We start from the raw sequence: 20,674 nt of genomic DNA on the forward strand, positions 1-20,674 counted from the left end.
TGGGTGTTTGTGAAAGTAGCTGCTCCACCGTTTTTATCTTTGCTTATAAATAGCAATGTGCTGCTACTTTGTAAACCTTGCGCCAGTTTATCACTTCATGCTTTACTATTTAGAAGATGCCGGTCTATATTATCTTAACGATGATTGGCAAGGTACTCCCTGATTCCTGCTACTCTGCAATCACAGAGCTCCTCTATAACCTGTAAACTCATTATTGCATCGTTGGAGGATAGTTTTGCATACAGAGCACTAAATTGAAATGTATAATTATTTTGACATGAATAAACAAAACACATTTTTTTTGTTATCATAACAGTATAGTTTGCGTTTACTTTACCTATATGCAGCTGCCATGCTGACTTTATTAAAATAATCATTTGGAAAGCCCTTTGTGCTTTTGAACTGAGCCCGGGCTGTGGTAATAGCAAATGTTAAGATATGAGGAATTATCAACGTGGCACACTTTGATTCCCCTCTGTGATGGGCGCACTGCTTAATTAATAGGCACCCGGCTAATGACCGGGCTGTGTTAAAAGTGAAGTGTTTTATTAATAGAGGTCTCAAGCATGATGAATGAGAATACGACTGGCTCCCTTTCATAGAGCGCTAACATCCAAGCATGGCAGGAAAGTGATGGGAGCTGTGAAACCGTCTGAAACGTAAACAGATGGATTGAAGAGGGTTTTAATGGGGGCCCTTGGGCAGGCTTCAGAACTGCAGCCTATATAACTATTGCACAAGAGGCGAGTGATTGTTCCAATCAATACTAGTCTATTTTACCTAGTCCTATGTGGAAGTGCAGCAGGCGCCCGACTTTGGAAGGAAGGATACACCATGCAATGCCTGAAGGCACATCTAAAAGACTTGTAATCATGCACAAAACAAACAATCCACCCGCAATCTCTTCCCAATGACCCCGCCCTCCTCCACTGTGCATTTTTTCTCTTTTTCAGGCTTACTTTTGCTTTGATCGAAAGCATGCTTGCATAGCCCCCCCTTCCCTGGGCCGATTTTGGGCCCGGTAACCCCATTCACCGGGGTCAGGCATGTTGGGGAGGGGGCTGCATGGCCCCCCTCCCCGGGCCCCTTTAGGCCCCAGCGACCCCATCCCCTAGGGCCTGCCCTGTTTTAATATACATTATTTTTTTTTAGCAAAGGGAGGGGGGTGCTTGCCCCCTGGGCTGATTTCAGCCTCTGGGCCCCATTCCCAGAGGCTCGGCCTGTAATGTCGGTGCCCTGGCACCCAGTTTTTCAACATTGGGGACCACTGGGGCAGTCTCAAGGCTGCCGCATTCCCTGCCCACTCCCGCCTCCTGTGGGAGCCGGTATTGCTTAGGGACCCGGGGAGCTGCTATCATGCAACTCGCTGGATCTCAAAGCAATTTATCTGTTTTCCTGCTCACTTGGTAGCAGGCTGGGAAACAGACATGCTCCGCTTTCAGCAAGTGAGAGCATTTTCTGCTCTCGCTTGCTGAAAGCAGAGCAGGTTTGATATGGCTTGGTGGTAGCGGTTCTTCCGCCATGCCATAGCAAAGTTCAATGTCCCGGGTTGGGCGGGAAACAGCCACTACAATGCGGCTGTTTCCACGCATACCCTTAACCACGCATGCATCTCAACGCATGTGTGGTTACCACGCATTGCCTTTACCACGCATTCCTTCACTACAATATATATAGTAAAGGCATGTGTGTTAAAGGTACAATTAAAAAAAGTGGGCTTGAGGGGGTTTCCCACACCCAAAAAGTGTGTGTTTCAAAAAGGGGGCTCGGGAGGTCCCCCTCCCCCCCAAAAAAACACACCTGTTTCAAAAACGGGGGTTGGGGGGGTCTCCCCCCCAAAAAAAAATGAACCTGTTTCTGTTGTTTTCTGTTTCTGTTGTTGAAAGATGTGGAGGCAATCGGCGTCGTTACAGGAAACGGAAAGACACTTCCTCCTCCTTTTTACGATGTGCAACGCACATCGGAAGAGCTTTGAGAGGAGAGGTAAGGGGGATTTTAGTTAAAAAAAAATGGGGAAGGGTATTTAATAGAAGAGTTTGTGGGTGGGGGAATCGCTCGCACAGGGGTACAGGGAAGGGGTATTATAAAAAAAATATATATGAGAGCTGGAGGTGGGGGGGCGCAGGGGAGCAGTTAAAAGAATTGGGGCAGGGATCGGAGATAACCTTTACCATGAATATGCCATTATCATGCATAGTTTTACAACGAAAATCATTGTAAAGGTATGCGCGGTAAAGGCATTTCTGTGGTAAAGGTTATGCGTGGTAATGGCATTCGTGTTGTATCGCATGTGTGGAAAAGGCATGCGTTGCAAATGAATGCGTTGTAACGTCATACAACCGGGGTGGGCACCCTGGGACACTGCTAGAGCCGGCCCTAGGGGTTGGCGGTCCCCAGGGCCATCTAGGACTCCATGAGCGGGGCCACGTGGACCCTCCAATGTTAAATTTAACCAAAGGGAGGTAGTGGTCACTGGGGGCTCTCAACGGACCACCTTCATTTTCGTGTTTGTGCTCCAGGTAGGTGGCGGTCCCTGGGGCGGCAGGGGGCAGAGCGGGGCCCCCAGGACTTTGCGATAAGCCTAAGAGCGGGGCCTCATGATCCTCCCGCCTTCATGCCTCCTGGGATTTGGCCCACCTGGGGGTTTTAAGAAAAGATGTGCCTTTTTTTTTATATTGCTGTGGATTTGTGGATCCACCCATGAGTCTACGGCAATATTTAAAAAAAAAAAAGATTTCTAAACCGAGTGGGGTCCCAGAGGGATCCCACCCCACCATATCTGGGGGATCAATGTATTCCTACCCTGTCCCCTTTTCTTTATTTTTTACTTTGTGGGACTCAGCTTCAAGCAGAGTTCCAAGATGGCTGCCAACACATTCTGGTTGAAGTGTTGTCAGCCAATCAAATTTTAGTAGGATCCATGAGTCCACTGCAAGGACTCGCGTCCACAGATACCTATATATTTTTAAGTTAGGAATCTCAAAAACTACTGAATGGATTTACACCAAATCACAAAAGCATGCTTTCTGGACCAACATCTAGCTTTCTGCCAAATTTAGTATAATTCCGTTCAGCAGTTCGGGCTGTAGCTGTGTTAAAAAAATAAAAAATCCCTTTAAACATAACATGGGAAAAACATGTTTTGGAACCCCCCTTGACTAATCACCCCGAAACTTTCAACCCAGCAGCTGAACCAAAAAGGGGACGTTTTGTGAAAATGTTGTAGAGGTCGTCAAGTGGCGCCAAAGTTATTGGCAAAACAAAGAATGATTTTCCTATGGAAACTTTGGTCCTAACTATACCTACCTACTAGCGACAGCCAGTAGGTAATATATCAATTATATATACCGCTGAACGGAATTACACTAAATTTGGCAGAAAGCTAGATGTTGGTTGAGAAAGCGTGGGTTTTGTGATTTGGTGTAAATCCGCTCAGTAGTTTCATAGATATTTAGGTTTAAAAATATATGGATATCTGGGAGCTCAAATTTCTGCTGAAATTTGATTGGCTACCAACACTTCAAACAGGAAGTGTTGGCAGCCATCTTGGTACCATTATACATGATAACACCCTATTGAAATTCATTTTAGCGTATGGCAGTTTTTGAGGATCACAAAAAGAAGAACTTCTAAAGGGTGAAAACAGATTTTAGTTAAAATATAAATCATTTGTTGATGGTACCATACTACCTTTAGGCAAAGTGGTGGGTTTTAAGGTGATTTTACCTTATGGAAAAGCCTTCTGCTGGGATTTAAAGAATCATGTTTTAGAGAAAACTGTTTTCTCCTGATTTCCCCATAGAGGTTACGGAAGGTGATCCAGAAGCTAAAATGAGAGCACATTTTCTGTAAATTCACGCCGTCTTTCTTAGCCATATGAAAATGAGGTCCAACATTTGAATCCCTTGTGTTCTATTGCAGCCTTCCAGAGTGTTCTAAAGAACAACTAGCGCTCTAAAGGTGTTACTCACAACAAAAGTATGGTCTGAAGCCATGTTGATTGAATCAAACTGGTAAAACTTAAAATATTTAATTTAGAAGTGAACAAAATGAGGGGGTTCAGTTCTTCATAGAAATTATAGTTGGTGCTGGCGAAAGAAAAATGAGGACACATTTTGAGTTCTTTAATATCTTCCTCTTCTATTTCATTAAAACATTCTGACATGCAGACTGGAACATGCACTTTCAACACATGCACACATACAGACTGAAAAACACACTTTCAACACTAGCAGCAGACTGCCGGTTAACTCCCTGGGGATCAGAAGCTTTACTACAGTGTTCTAATGAGCAACTGGAGTGCTAACTTTCTGAATTTAAGCCAAAGGTGTGGCACATATGAACACCATCTTCCTGGAATCAGAGTAGAAAAGTGAAAACATTTTCTACAGAGGATACTGCAGTAAATGATGGAATTAGGGAGCTTCATACCAAATAAGTCTCCTAAGATGGCCACCAGAGAAAATAAGAGCCCAAATATGGACCAAATATCACCAAAATGTAGCCCAAATGCAGCCGAATGACAGAAGTGTGCAAAACACTTATTTTGTTTCTTTGCAGTTTTATATAGCACAGACATTGACCCAAAGGTACAGGAGTGCTTCACATGAGCAGCAGTTACATTACACATGGACATATTCATTTTGTTTTTAGACATGGGGAGATAAAGTGATTTGCCAAGAATCACAGGATGTCAAGCGGATGCCAAAACTCAAAACTAGACCCCCAGTTGCAAAATCTGCATCTCTGCTGTATCCCCATATCCTCTCCCTTAAGTGTTACATATAATTAAGTGATCGACTGGATAAAAAAACATATAGATAGAAAATTATTTAAAAGTGCTTTGTTGATATTTGAGAAAATATGTCCTCATGTTAGTTGTTTAGAGCACTAACCATAATTTCTATGGATATAAGACCTTCTCATGGAGGAAGGTGCAGAGGCAATAAGTTGACCACCCTGTTCAGGCGGGAGAGTCAGTGGCAGCACAATCAACCATGGAGGTGAGAGAAAAGAGGGACAGGGGCAACAAACCAACCATGCAATATAGGTAAGAGAGACTTGAAATACTGGGTTTTTCGGAACCGGTACTAAACCGGTAACCCAGCGGTGCCAGGGACAACACCCTAAGACTTCAGGTCCTTCCTGTTTCAGACTACAGAAAAACAGAGTCTTCTAGGTGAAGTCAAAGATCGAATTTATTGGCTGCAACCAAGTAACAGGTATCCTAGAAGTACAACACGGTGTATATTCTCAGGAGACTGCTCAATCTTACGAAGCCAGCCTTCTCTTTTTATACAAAATATTATGCTTCAGGCAAACATTCTTTAGTTTACAGTTGACCATTCACATATTTTCACTACAAAGGAAAAAGCAGAGTCATGATGACAATCCCACGTTTCAGTTTGTTCAGCCCACAATCAATTACCCGGCAAGGCCCAGTATTTCATCAGGTATCGATGGACCCCCAATAAAAACGGGCACCTCCTCCTCATAAAGCAAGTCATAAAGTAGAAAACAGGGACAGGTGTGTGCAAGATTAGGCATGGTTTGTGTGCGATGAAAGGTTTATGGCACGTTGTGCCTTGATGCTATCTCGTTCGGCCACTGGGAGAGGAACTGACCGAACAGGTTTGGCCTTGGGCAGTGGAGTCAGCTTGTCCAGGTCAAAGAGAAGTCAGGAAGGGTGTACGTGTCCTTCAGGACCGTACTTTGGCCTTAATCATTTGCCTATGTGCCGTACACAAAATGGAACCCGAGGGTTCAGGACGAAAACTACGAGTTCGGGGTGAAATCGTCACTCGAGCATGACGAAAATGTTTGTGCATAGTGTATTAGCCATTCTCGGTCTTCTGATATCAAATTCGTCATGCTACGATGATGTTCATAACACGGGTCCAGAATTTTCAGTACCACAGAACCTCCTTTTGTCCTTACATAGGCAATAAACCTATACTCACGCTAATCTGAGTCCAGGTCTATATTCCTAAAGTCATTGAGATGTTGCTGTAGCATCATCCTATTACTTAGCTCGTCCCTCGATACAGGCTTCCTTATACATGATGTAGCACAGAGGCCACATATAGCAGGAGCACACTGTACGCACAGACAGAACAGGAAAAGGATGGCTAAGACCATTCCAATGACCATCAGAATTTTCCATCCCCAGCCGGATACCAGTTCCCAGAACCATCCCATTAACGACCAATCTCCTTTGTCTACATGAATAGATTCGGAAATCTTATGCAGTTTGGAGATGGCCTGGTATACTGTTGGAGCGTTATCTGGAATGAAAACACAGCAACTCGATTGGATCACTCTACATACCCCACCTCGGTCTGCAAGTATGACGTCTAACGCAACCCTGTTCTGAAGGGTCATAAGACGATCCGACTGGAGCTCAGCAGTCAAGTTACTAAGGGCACCGGCAGTCTCAACTACGGTGGACTCAACCACCCTTGTCAATTGCCTTATGTTCCTGCTGTTAACCATGGGTCCCCAGAACGGCAGAAAACCCTTCACGAAGTCTCCAAATTCTTGTTCTGCAGTGTCCTCATTACTGAAGACACCTCTAACTATCCTTGTCTTATGGTAATCTGCCGCAGCTGTGTAGGTGGGAGGCAACAGGAATGAAACAAAGCATGTGCCCGAGAAGTCAGGGGGCAACCATGTATAGGCTCTATCATGGCAGATGAAATAGGTACCCCTAGCTGCTAGGAACGAAGGGGAAGTCTGGGACGCAAAAACATATGTCTCAGTACAGATACTCTTCCCTAACTGAGCTCTGGGATTCTTGCCAATACCTTGCAGACATAAATGACCCTGATGGGGTACAATCCAAATTGGGGAGGATCTCTTAGGATCTCTTAGCTTGCTGTTTCTCACTCAGAGTAACTCCATATCCGGTCACGTTCCATCCTATATATACTAGTGTCTCATCTCTCGGGATAGTCTCATAGGAGATATCTTCCTTAATCATGTCTACTATACCCTTGACTAGAGCACAATTCTTAGGATTGTCTGTTACAGAACGTAGGGGGTAGGTCTCATGTGCGTAAATGAACATTGTTCTGTATGCCCACACAGAACCATTATGGCTGAAAGGCAGAACCAGATAAGGGATACCCTTATCCGTTGTGTGAGGCATAAGCCCACACACCCAACAGTTATTCGTGTTCATTACTAGTTGGTGTTGGTGTAACAGCTGAACAAAGGAGTTATTAATAAACTCTAATCTCCTAGCGGATTCGTGTTCAGGAAGAGGTTGAAAAGAATGTGAGGAAACAGTTGGAAGAGGAGATATGGGCGATGGAGTGGGTGCAAATGTCACTCGAAAAGAGAATAAAACGTATCCTATAAAATTAATCATTACACTTAATAACATGAAAATACATAGTATCAAAAAACGTTTCGTGGTCATTAGTCTACATGTTCTGGCTTTAAAGTTCGTAGTTTTGGCAGGTCTCTCCATCTCGAAAAACTCCATCCTCTAGAAATGCTGCTCGCAATGATTGGGTGTTCTATGCTAAAGGATGCTGCTGTCAGTCCAGGGCAACTCCCTTAGACCAACCAGAACTGTCAACCTAACGTCTTCAGCTGCACCCCAAAGACTTTGGGCAACCGCGACCCTACAGCGGAACCCGGATGGTGGTTCGAAAAACAAAAATAAAAAAGTTTCTCAGATGAGAGAGCTGCACTTTCAAAAATAGCAAGGAAAATGAATATTTTATTTGTTCATAGTTCTCGGCCTCAGATTATATTTCTTTTTTCCAGGTATTGTCTGATCTTGGAAAAGGAGTTCAGGTTCGGTAGTGTCCAATCGAATTGACGGCGGCACGGCTGCTTGCAAGAGATTGTCACTTTCTTTCTCGGTAATTGTTCCTTTTATACTTGCATCACTAAAAGGCAGAAATCGAGGCACAGTTTCAGTCTCTGAGTCAGCGACGCCCTCCTGGACCCACCGGTTGTACGGCAGAGGCAAAGGCACCCTCCTGCGTGTACGCCGTGGATCCAGTTCTTTTTGCCTTCCACTCGCATGGCGGATCTCGTTGACAGCAGGACTAGGTGGGGGCCGGTCCAGCGGGGCTGATCGTTTTTCGTCCGCTGGAAGTTTTTCACCAGAATCCACGAACCAGGATTGATGGTGTGGCCGGGATCTTCAGATACCTGAGGCAGAGACTCATGAACCTGTTGGTGTAAAATACGCAATTTAGCCGTCAATTCGTACAAATAGTCAAACAGTACAGGGTGTTCGATCTCACAGAATTTTTTCGGCCTTGGCACTCCCCATATGTTGGCCGGGCGGCCGAACACAATCTCATACGGACTAAGTCCCACTCGCGAATGCACAGTCATTCTGGTCGATAGGAGTGCCAAAGGCAGAGCGTCAGGCCATTTAAGACCAGAGCTCGCTTGAATTTTGGTCAATTTTAGCTTTAACGTGCCATTGTAGCACTCTACTAGTCCAGCTGATTGGGGGTGATTTGCAGCGTGGAATTTCTGTTGGATGCCTAGCCCCTCGCATACTTTCTTCATCACTTGACCCACAAATTCACTCCCATTGTCGCTCCAGACCATTCTCGGCATTCCAAACCTAGGGAAGAACTCTTTGGCAAGGGCTTTAGCTGTCGATAAGGCAGTGTTGTCTTTCAGGGGATATGCTTCTACCCATCTTGAAAAGGCACAAACAACAACTAGTACGTATTTCAGATTGTTGCACCTTTCCATGTGGATGAAATCTAGCTGCAAAACCTCGAACAGATACGTAGGAGGTGCAAAATGACCAGCTGGAGTTGGGGTTCCCCTACCAGGATTGTATTTCAGACACACCATGCAATTCTTGACCACATTCTCTGCACACTTAGGAATTCCAGCATTTTGCCATACTGGGGCCAACAACTTACAAATCCCTTTCACACTTATGTGAGCCATTCCATGAGCCATTGTAACCACTGCAAGCACGTACGCATTGGGTAACAACCATCTCTGATGCTCTGATAATTCAACCCAACATCCATTCACATCCAATTTACCCTTACTCTCTCTCCACACACTTAATTCTTTCTCTGTAGCTTCAGCTTGAATAGACTTTACACTCTCTATTGTGTCTTCACACATTCCAACGTCACCAATCCATCTTGCAGGGCCTGCAACATACATTCGACTCATCACATCCTTCGCTGTTTCTTTTGCGACTTCGTCAGCAAATGCATTTCCACGACCAACATCATCAGTCACCTTCTTGTGTGCACTGCATTTTACAATCGCAACTTGCAACGGCAAGGTAAGTGACTCGAGAAGCTCATTCACCAACTGACCATGCTGTATCTTAGCTCCATGCGAAGTCAGAAATCCACGTTCTTTCCACAATCGTCCAAAACTGTGAGCCACACCGAATGCATACTGGCTGTCGGTATATATGGTCACTTTCATTCCTTTCGACAACACACATGCTCTCGTGAGTGCAATCAACTCTGCTGCTTGAGCTGAATTATGTGGGATACATGCAGCTTCAACAATCGTATGTAAAGTCGTAACAGCATATGCCGCAGTCGTATCACCATTCGGAAGCTTGAAGCATGAACCATCCCCCCATAAGGTACCATCACACTTTGCAAGAGGAGTGTCACTAAGGTCTATTCTCCCTTTCGTTTCTTCTTCTGTTCTGAGAAAACAATCATGCTGTTCAGAAACATCTAACTCTGCTACCATCGGCAACAACGTAGCTGGGTTAAGCGTGTTGCATCTTTTTATGTGCACTTGACTCGCTAACAGTGTCAACTCGTAACCTGACAACCGAGCACTAGTTAAGGGCTGTGTCTTGGTCCTGTTTAACAACGTGTCCACTGCATGTGGAACCATCACAATCAGTGTATTGTTCATCACTAACTCAGCAGACTGTCGAATAGAAACAGCTGCTGCCGCTGTGGCTCTCAAGCAACTCGGCAGTGCGTTAGCTACCGGATCCAAAGTCGACGAAAAATACGCGCATGGACGCTGCTTGTTTCCGAACAACTGTGTGAACACCGACAATGCACAACCTTCTTTCTCATTGACATATAATGTAAAGGGCTTACTGTAGTCGGGAGTACCCAACACAGGAACCGAACATAATGCATTGCGCAATTCGGAAAAACTTTTCTGACACTCTTCAGACCATGGAAGGGGATTCGGTGTATCTTTACAAGTTAATGCCACCAAAGGTTTGGCCAACAACGAAAAATTCGGTATCCATTGTCTGCAATAAGATGTAATACCCAAGAAAGCACGCACTTCTCTCTCGGTCCTAGGCACACTCAATTTCGCTATTGCCTGAATTCTTTCTGGGGTCAGTTTCCTTCCCTCATTCGATAAGAGATGACCTAAGTAGGTCACTTCTTGTCGACAATATTGCAATTTTGAAAGGGACACTTTGTGATGTAACTCAGACAAGTGACGCAACAAAGACAACGTGGCTTCTTTACATATTTCCTCAGTATCTGCAGCAATTAGCAAATCGTCGACGTACTGAATAAGGGTAGCGCCATCAGGTAAAACAATCGTATCGAGCTGTGTCTTTAAAGCCTGACTATAGATTGAAGGGCTTTCACAGTAGCCCTGGGGAGCGCGTTTGAAGCGGAAGCTGCGACCTCCTAAACTGAATCCGAAAATATCCCTGCTCTCCTCGGCTATCGGGATGCTGAAGAAAGCATTCTTCAAGTCAATCACCGAGAACCAGGTCGCAGAAGCTGGAATCATAGTCAATAGGGCAGTGATATCAGGAACAACTGGAAATTGTGGCACAACTATTTTATTCACCTCTCTAAGATCAATCACGAATCTGTAAACAGGTGGCTGAGAAGGATCAGTACGCTTTAACACAGGCAGAACAGGACTATTGCAAACGTTGCTTCTTGTCTCTTCGATTACATCTTTTTCAATCAAATCGTAAATGATCGCTAGCAACGCTTTCTCACCTTCACTAGAAATCTTATATTGGGGAATGCGTGGCATTTTAACATTGGCTTTCAATGTCACAACATATGGCGGTATTTCCAAAAGACCCACATCATTAGGACCAGTAGCCCAAAGAGTATCAGGAAGAAATGACAATTCTGTTGGAAGTTTATCCTTCGACAAATACATTGGGGAGACTACTTTCCTACCTAGTGTAAGCTGTACTCCTGAAGGGGAGCAATACAAAGTCGCATACAATCTTTTCAACAAATCTAATACCAACAAGTTTTCACCACAACCTGTCGTCAGAATAAGGGGTGCTTCTAATTCACAAGGTCCAACAGAAAGGGACATAGGACTAGAAACTGGGTTTCTAACCGGGGCGCCAGAAAAACCTACTGAAACATTCGTTTCGCCAGACAAAGGTGCGCCAGGGAGTTTAGAGTGCATAATGGAACTGTTTGTAGCACCAGTATGCAACAGAAAAGGCTCTGACACACCTGATGTAATCACCTCAACATAAGGTCCACTCTGATCTACTGGAACTGAAACAACTCCCTCTCTTTGTCTACGGCTGTCCTAGCAATCATTATTTTCCATGTGCTCATCTTCTGCATAGTAGTCATCAGCATAGTACTGAGCTGTCCTACCAGACGCGTTATTCTGTTGATCAAACCTATTCATTGAATTTTGAGGCGGAAGGGATCGCACGTTCTGGGGGAAATTCCCACGTCCTCTACCTCTAGGCGCTTGTGAAATACCTCGACCTCTTGTGCTGGAAACACCATTCATACGCTGTTATAAAGCAGGGCAGCTACTTTTGAAATGACTCTCTTCTTTGCAATATGCACATTGATTAGGGCCTACAGGATAACGTGGTTGGGAAAACTCGACCCTTTGCGAGTTTCTCTGATACTGTTGAGGCTGCTGATAGTTACTCTGACCACCACAAGGCGGGTACGCCTGCTGTAAGAGAACCTTTGTTTTTAACTCTTTCGTTTTCTTGTCTGCTCTATCTTTCTCATCTTTATCTCGATTTTCGTAATACTGGGCAGTAGCCAATATCTGCGCTGAAGAGGAAACGGCCCAAGAACTCTCTGAATCTTTTAACTTTTTACACAACTCAGGAAGCAAATTGTGTACAAACTTGTCAACGAACAACCGTTGACCACCTTCTGTACTCATATCTTGACCACTGTGGTCGACAAACGTTTCTTCAAACCTGGTGAAGAAATCAGACACTGTTTCATCTTTCTTCTGCTTACACGCAGACAGTTTATCCCAATTCACACGCACCGCAGGCATTAGAGTTTTCATGTAATTAATAATCCTACCAGGGAGGTCTGCTACTAAAGGCTCGGGTTTAGCACCACCAACTTGTCGGCCAACTGCGGCAGTAATATTAGCCCATGAGTCACCTAACTCTTGATCATGATCTGCATGGCGAATCTTTCCCCATAAAGGCTGTGGAACAACATTCCCAAACAACATATCGATATCGGCTAAATTCATAATGCATGAACCTGCAGTCTGCGATAACTCCTTGTAATACCCTGCAGGATTTTTACGGGGATCAGGCAATGTCTGTTTAAGGGCCAAAACTTCAGCTCGCTTCCATGGGACATGTACCCAAACACGCTGAAAATGTGCTGGTACAGCATCAATATGAAGAGCGGCATCGGCCTGCACTGCTACCTTCCATACCGGAGGAACTTCTCTCATGGGATATTGTCTCACCTTCTTCTTAACAGAGGAATCAAACAACGACCAAGAAACGCCTTCACTCCTGAAGGATAGCAATGTCGCAACCGCTTTCTCAACATCTGAACCCACAATTGTTCCCTTTGAAAACTCGAACCGTACACAGCTCAACTCGGGCGGATTAGGCTCCAAATCATTGTCCTTTAAATCCTCACACAAAAAAACACACATTTTCTAAAAAAATTATCTCTGCTTCGGTGCTTCCCACTGATGGAAGCCATCCATAACAGACTCTAGGTCATAACCCGTTGGGTCAGTAACCCATTTACGTGCCAAATAATTCAACGTTTCCTTCTCTCTAGAATCAGGCAGTTGACTACGCAACTGTGTACGCTCTGAGGTAGGGGTCGTACTTGTCGCCCCAAAGAAGGGATATAGAAGACTAGTGACCGTACTAGTCACTCTTTGTCAAACAGAGGGAGAATTCGATGAAAAGACAAGCGGAAAAGCAGGGTGAGGCAAGGCAGATGCAGAGGCAGTGTCAGAAGGGATACCAGGAGTGGGAGTCGATATAGTAGTTAAAGTTGTAGGAAGTAAAGGTAAAGCAGACGTCAAAGGCGGTGGCCCTCGAGGAGGCTGCACCGGAAGAGTAGGAACCAACTGGAGAGCAGCTGGTGGCTGTGGAGGAGCAGGAGGCACAACAACTAGAGGTTGCGCAGCTAAAGGTTGCGGAGGTGCTGTAGCATTTTGCGCATAGGGGGTGGTGAACTCAATAAATGCGACATTAGGGGATCTTTTTCAAGTTCTTTTGCTGCATCTTGCTGAAGAGGCGGCAAAACTGGATAACATTTATCGATTATCATTTTACGTTGCCTGTGCAACTGTTCGCTCATCTGTTCTTCTTCGTTATCTTTATACTGCATAGCAGCTTGCATTATGGAGATACCCTTTTCTCTTTTATTTTCTTCTCTAATTTTATTTCCTTCTGTTTGGCTTCCTTACGCCATAGGCGGAAAGAGTCAAACATCGCCGGCCGGGCTTTCTTCTTGAAAAGTTTAACTTTTAGATTATCTAAAACCTCTGTGTCAAAGCTACCATATTGGGGCCATTTTAAAACACCATCCTTCCTGGTGTATTTGATCCATACTTCATTGTATGTGATGGGGCCTACTCCATGTTTCACACATAATTCATAAGTTGGAGTTCCAATCAGAGGAACCGGGCACGAGTGCTCCAATCAGGAATCCCTATTACAACCAAGACAAAACAAATTATCAAGTCTGCTAAGACCAGGCATCTTCGCTCACTAGTCTAGCTTCAAACTTCGAAGGATTATCGATTACGATATTCTCGTGAATACACGAGTCCTTCGGCTTTGGTACTTGCAAGTTCCAAATCAAAGATCCAGAAGGGATTACTCAAAACTAAGAACCAACTAAGGACTGGGAGACGCTCCACTTATACTTAACTGAGGTATCGATGACTTCACCAGAAGACTCGTCTATCGTTTCGCTCTACCAATCATCAAGGGTCCAAAACAGGGCGATAGTCAGGGCAATAGTCCTTCGTAGCCGTCGGGAAGCGGGGAACCTCGCAGCAAAGACTTTCGGACCACGTCGACATGCAGGGGTCGATGAAGTGGCGGCCTTCCTCCAGAATTTTCACACGAAGCTCCTCACGAACCTCTGGCTTGGACCGGTACCGCTGATATGGCTCCACGTGGGCGCCAACTGAAGTACTGGGTTTTTCAGAACCGGTACTAAACCGGTAACCCAGCGGTGCCAGGGGCAACACCCTAAGACTTCAGGTCCTTCCTGTTTCAGACTACAGAAACACAGAGTCTTCTAGGTGAAGTCAAAGATCGAATTTATTGGCTGCAACCAAGTAACAGGTATCCTAGAAGTACAACACGGTGTATATTCTCAGGAGACTGCTCAATCTTACAAAGCCAGCCTTCTCTTTTTATACAAAATATTATGCTTCAGGCAAACATTCTTTAGTTTACAGTTGACCATTCACATATTTTCACTACAAAGGAAAAAGCAGAGTCATGATGACAATCCCACGTTTCAGTTTGTTCAGCCCACAATCAATTACCCGGCAAGGCCCAGTATTTCATCAGATATCGATGGACCCCCAATAAAAACGGGCACCTCCTCCTCGTAAAGCAAGTCATAAAGTAGAAAACAGGGACAGGTGTGTGCAAGATTAGGCATGGTTTGTGTGCGATGAAAGGTTTATGGCACGTTGTGCTTTGATGCTATCTCGTTCAGAGGTAGCATCTAGAGGGAAGGTGGGAGGGTGTTAGGGGCAGCAAGCTGATCACAGAGGGCAGGTGGGAGGGGCTGTGGCAGCACAGAAGACCATGCATGGCATTCGGGAGGGTTAATGGCAGCACAACCGCCATGGTGGGCAGGAGGGAGGGGCCAGGGGCATGCACAAAGGACCATGGACGACTGAAGGGAGGGGCAGGAGCTGGACACAGACTAAAGAGGGCTGGGGAAGGGACTGCACAGCAGACCATGGAGGGCAGGCAGGAGGAGGAGGAGCAGCACTACAAAGCATGGAGGGCAGAAGGGAGTGGCAGCAAAATGAACAATGGGGGAGAGGTGGGAGGGGATAGGGGCATGGAGCGTGGATAGGCAGGGTGGAGGTGGCAGGGACAGGTGGCAGCAATCTGACCATGCAAGGTAGGTGGTAGGGGCAGTGGCAGCTCAACAGAATACTCAGATTAGATAGGAGGGTGACAGGTCCATGGAATATGGTGGGCAGAAAGGAAGGAGCATGGGCATGTACACAGACATCGGAGTGCAGTGGGAAGGAACGCAGGCACAGCAAGCTAAGCACAGAGGTGTATACAGGAGGACAATGATGCTGCATAGAATAGCTCAGCTAACTATAACTGCTGAATTTCACTGGTTTGTTCAAGTGAAATCTGAGCCTAACTATAACATCCCTGTAACCTTTGTTTTTTTCAGTGAATATGTATACATATATATATTTTTGTGTATATATTATATATATATATATATATATATATATATATATATATATATATATATATATATTCCCAAAACACAGTTCACCAGCCACCGCTCCTCGTTGTTGCGGGTGCGTCCTCTGCGCGAGGTGAAACGCGCCGGTCAATTGCACAGCTCCAGTTTAACAATTCCAAAAACTGTTCAACGAGTGCAGTCCAGAGCCATATATTGAGTCAAAGTAAAAGTTTGTATTTATTTCATAAGTTACAGTAAAAGTTGACAAAAATGTGATACTGATGAAGGCGGAAATGCTGAAACGCGTTTGTCAACTTTCGCTGTAACTTATGAAATAAATACAAACCTTTGCTTTGACTCGATATATGGCTCTGGAGTGCACTCGTTGAAGCAGTTTTTGGAATTGGTAAACTGGAGTTGTGCAATATATTTATATGCAGATATATATATATTTCAACAAATTCTGGAGACCAGAAAACGGGTCGCACACACCAAAGTACTCGTTCCAGTTAAGTTTTCTTTATTTCTCCAATTTCATTTGAAATGAACACTCCACAGCGGGGCAAACTTTTGTTTGCCCCGCTGTGGAGTGTTCATTTCAAATGAAATTGGAGAAATAAAGAAAACTTAACTGGAACGAGTACTTTGGTGTGTGCGACCCGTTTTCTGGTCTCCAGAATTTGTTGCAATATTTGAACGGCGTGGTCCTGCCGTAGGAAAACGCACCGCAAAAGGATCGCCGGTTAGCGGGAAACCCGGACAAACTACGTGATATATATATATATATATTCACTGAAAAAACCATAGGTTATAGACCATATATAGTTAGGAATTAGCATTTACAAAACCTTGAAAATTCACTGAAAAAACCATAGGTTATAGACCATATATAGTTAGGAATTAGCATTTACAAAACCTTGAAAATTCACTGCAAAAACCATAGGTTAGAGACCATATATAGTTAGCTGGACATTTTATTGACATAAAACAAATGAAATTCCATATATAGTTAGTTGCACTAACTATATATCGCGCACCCGCAATCCACTGCTGATGATGTCACATATTACATCATTCATGACATGGTCAGTGACATCACTGATGACATCACTGATGACATCTCAAATGACATCACTGATGACATCACTGATAACAACATCCAGTGATTTTTTGTTTCTATAAAGTTTAAATATGTCTTACATATTGAAGAATGAGTGGATGTGTAAGTGTCTGGACGAAGGATTTAGTAGGTGCATGACTGACTGTATGAGTGAGTGATTAAATGTGTCTCACTGAGTGCATGGGTTAGTGACTAAACTGTCTTAATTTGTGCATCATTATGTCTGTTGTTCTGTAAACTGCTGCATGTGTTGATCAGTAGCTATATGAGTAACTATATGGGTTATTGATTGATTGCCCAAGTATTTGTATGGGAGACTGAGTGTGTGTGTGGCTAGCTGGGAGGTGTGTGACTCTGTGCAGATCAATCTGTACTTGTATCAATGATTGTATAAGAAGGTAAGTATGTGTTAGTATATGTTTGAAAATGTAAGGTGCTCTATGTTTAACTGTATAGACAAGAAAATGGAAGTGTCATTGATTCTTTACAGGACTGACTAGGTGTGTGAGTAACTCCATGGATGAGTGGCAGACTGTGAGTGTCTGTATAGGTGTATGAGTGCATATGATAGTGTTGTAAAGATGAGTGATTGTATGTATGAATGATTGTATGGGTGAATGAGTGAAGGTGTGTGTAGACGTAGCAATCAGTGAGTGCGTATGTAGTAACTAGTATTGGTGTGTCAATGGTTTCAAAAATTATACTCTTTTTAACACTGGGTGAAACAGAGGTTATATTAAAATGTGAGGAGATGCATTGTATTGTCACATGAATGATATCATCAGTGATGTGGTCATTGATGTCAAATGAGATGTCATCAGTGATGTCATCAGTGATGTCATTTGAGATGTCATCAGTGATGTCATCAGTGATGTCACTGACCATGTCATGAATGATGTAATATGTGACATCATCAGCAGTGGATTGCGGGTGCGCGATATATAGTTAGTGCAACTAACTATATATGGAATTTCATTGGTTTTATGTCAATAAAATGTCCAGCTAACTATATATGGTCTCTAACCTATGGTTTTTGCAGTGAATTTTCAAGGTTTTGTAAATGCTAATTCCTAACTATATATGGTCTATAACCTATGGTTTTTTCAGTGAATTTTCAAGGTTTTGTAAATGCTAATTCCTAACTATATATGGTCTATAACCTATGGTTTTTCAGTGAATTTCAATGGTTTTTTAATAGCAAATATCATAAGCTGTCGAATGTCAAGTACGTGGTAAGTAAAAACATTTTCGTGTTTATGCACACTGATCTGCTTTGAATGCTGCCCCCCACCCCTCATTTCTATTAGGAGTACTCTCTCTTTGCAGATAGTGAAGGGTAGTTAACGCAGCCCTTTGCCCCCTTTGTAATCCGTCGTGCCTGCTTCTCTCTCCATTTGATTGATTGTTCTCTTTGGTTCATTCTCTATTTACAAACAAGCACAGAGTCGCAATACTCTGTTTAGTCTTTGCAGATAGCGAAAAATCGTGTAAAAAAACAAAAGGAATCGAACAAAATCAGTAGGCCACTAATGGGATCTCTTTTTGACCTCGCTAAAATAGAAACATTAGGAACAACCTGTTGAAAATAGCAATGCGTATGTACATAAGCGGCGTTCATTTGTGTTCACAGTACCCCTTGTTGATTGTTTCAATCGAGCATTGAATTGTTCGAAGTTGGTTCTCTTAAGGATCTTCTCTGCCTGCAAACGAGGAAGAATAGGAATATTCTCTCTCCCTTTGCAGATAGTGAAGGGTAGGTAACGCAAGCCTTTAACACGTCGTACCTATTTCATTCCTCATTGATTGATTGATTGTCCGAACATTGACTGTTTGGGAATTAGTTCTTTTTGGAGGTATTCCCTGTTTGCAAATAAACGTAGGAAAATCTTTGCAAGTAGTGAAAGGGTACGTAATGCGGACCTTTCTCCCCCGTTGTAATCTGTCATGCCTATCTACTCCCCACTGATTGATGCACCTGTTTCACCCGGACCATTTACTAGAGATACGTCATCTGGCCCGACCAGAGAGCACCCCTAGTGAAAAGGACATATGCAATAATAACGAAGTGATCACTGTATCCTGTTAACAGAAACTTTAGCATGAAACAACCTGGAAAGAAAAGAATAGGAAAACGAAAATCAGTAGGCCACTTATGAACATGAAGTTTTATTAAACAACGAACAAAGAAACGATAACATAACGTAATGATAAAACCTATTAATGTCCTAGAAACAAGAAAACGTTAAAATATGCCAGTGGTGAGAGACCAGAAAAACAGTAAGAGAAACCAAATCACCCCTCGCTGTCCCACCGCCTGCCACGCCAAAAAAATCGATAGACTAGGGAAAATGCAAGTCAGTAGAACATCCGCCCCCACTCTGGAAACTTCCAAGGTGGGGCTGGGTTGCGGCTACGCCCAGCCGGGAGCAGCCCATATAAGGCAGGTCCTGCTGCCACGCCTCGGCCAGGAGATCCTAACGTAGGGTGTAGCCGGAGGAGAGGCCGAGGCCAGCGGGACCCGGCCAGGGGATTGCCTTTACAACGCTGAACAGTTGCAGGGGGGGGGGATGTCTCCTCGACCCTCCCCTCTCTCTCCCAGTCCGGCCGCGGTGGCCCTTGAGAGTTGCAGGTACTCCCGCCACATGCTCTTCCGGTCTGGCCACCAACGGTCGGGGGGCCGAGGACGACGGGATCCGGCTGCAGCCGATAAACCAAGAAACCCGTTCATGGGGCCAGAGCCAGGGGCGTCCGGCCGACATCTACCGGAAGCCCGGCCCGAAGACGGACGGGACACTTCTTCTTTCATGAATAATGGCTGCGACAACACTGGGGGGGGATGTCTTGCACATGCCTCCGACCCCCCCCCCCCTCGTCCTCATCGCCTGGTCCGGCCATAACAAATCTCAAGCGAGACGCCGTGGGGTGCACTGGGAGGGAGAGACGGTGCGAACAGGCCTCTCCCGCCTCCCCAGGTGGAGGCTTCCCAGCTGCACCCTCAGCGCTCCAGGCGCCCGGAAAAGGGTTCTTCCACTGTGGCCATGCTGCAACGTCTCGCCCGGCAGGGTGGAGCCCGTCCGCTCATTTGACCCCGCGATCGCCAGTAGCTACCGAACTCTCAAAATGGCGGTCGACCTGGCAAGAGCGGGCCCAGCATAAAGAAATGGCCCGGTCACTGCTTGACTCCACCACCGTAGTCCTCCACGACCTTGAAGATTCTACAGGAGCCGCGGGAGTCTCCGACCTCCGATGGGGAATGACTGCCATGATCGCCCGTGGAGTGACGAAACTGTATCCGCGGGACGTCGGCGCTCCCATGCTGGCGCCAGCCTCACTTTGAATTACTAGAATCCTGCAGACCTCAGTTCCGGTGAAAGCACAGTGTGACCCGGTAGGAAAAATTGTTGCACCCCCTCCCCTTTTTCACTGATAGTTCAAACCACCGATCCTTTCCTTTGCCCTTTTAACGGAACTTTGGACTGCCTCCCCCTCTTTTACATTTTCTAGAGAAAACAAAACATTAACCACTACATTAGCATAGCAGTTGACACCAGAACTGTTTTCAAATTTAAAACCAACAACATCTTCAACAAAATCCTTTTTGTTTCTGCTGTGACCCTGCTACAGCACAGGCATTGTCCCCAGCAGTAATTCTGCGATGCCGGTAAGAATAGCTGTGGTGCCTACTGGACTCACTCACCCCCGCAGCGCCCCACGCCGTTATTTGCTGGGCGGCAACTTACTAGACATCACTTTCGTGCCATCTAGATTTCAGCGCGTTCTGCTGCCTTGGAACTATTCGCACAACAGACCGCTACTGACAAGAATATTTCATTATTGGTGCTGTCAATTTCAATAAATCTATTGGATAATTCAAAAGAAATTGCCACGGTCTCTTCGTTGTTTAAATGTTTTTACTGTTTTT

Source organism: Lissotriton helveticus, chromosome 3_1 (genome assembly GCF_964261635.1).
Source record: "Lissotriton helveticus chromosome 3_1, aLisHel1.1, whole genome shotgun sequence".
Lineage (NCBI taxonomy): Eukaryota > Metazoa > Chordata > Amphibia > Caudata > Salamandridae > Lissotriton > Lissotriton helveticus.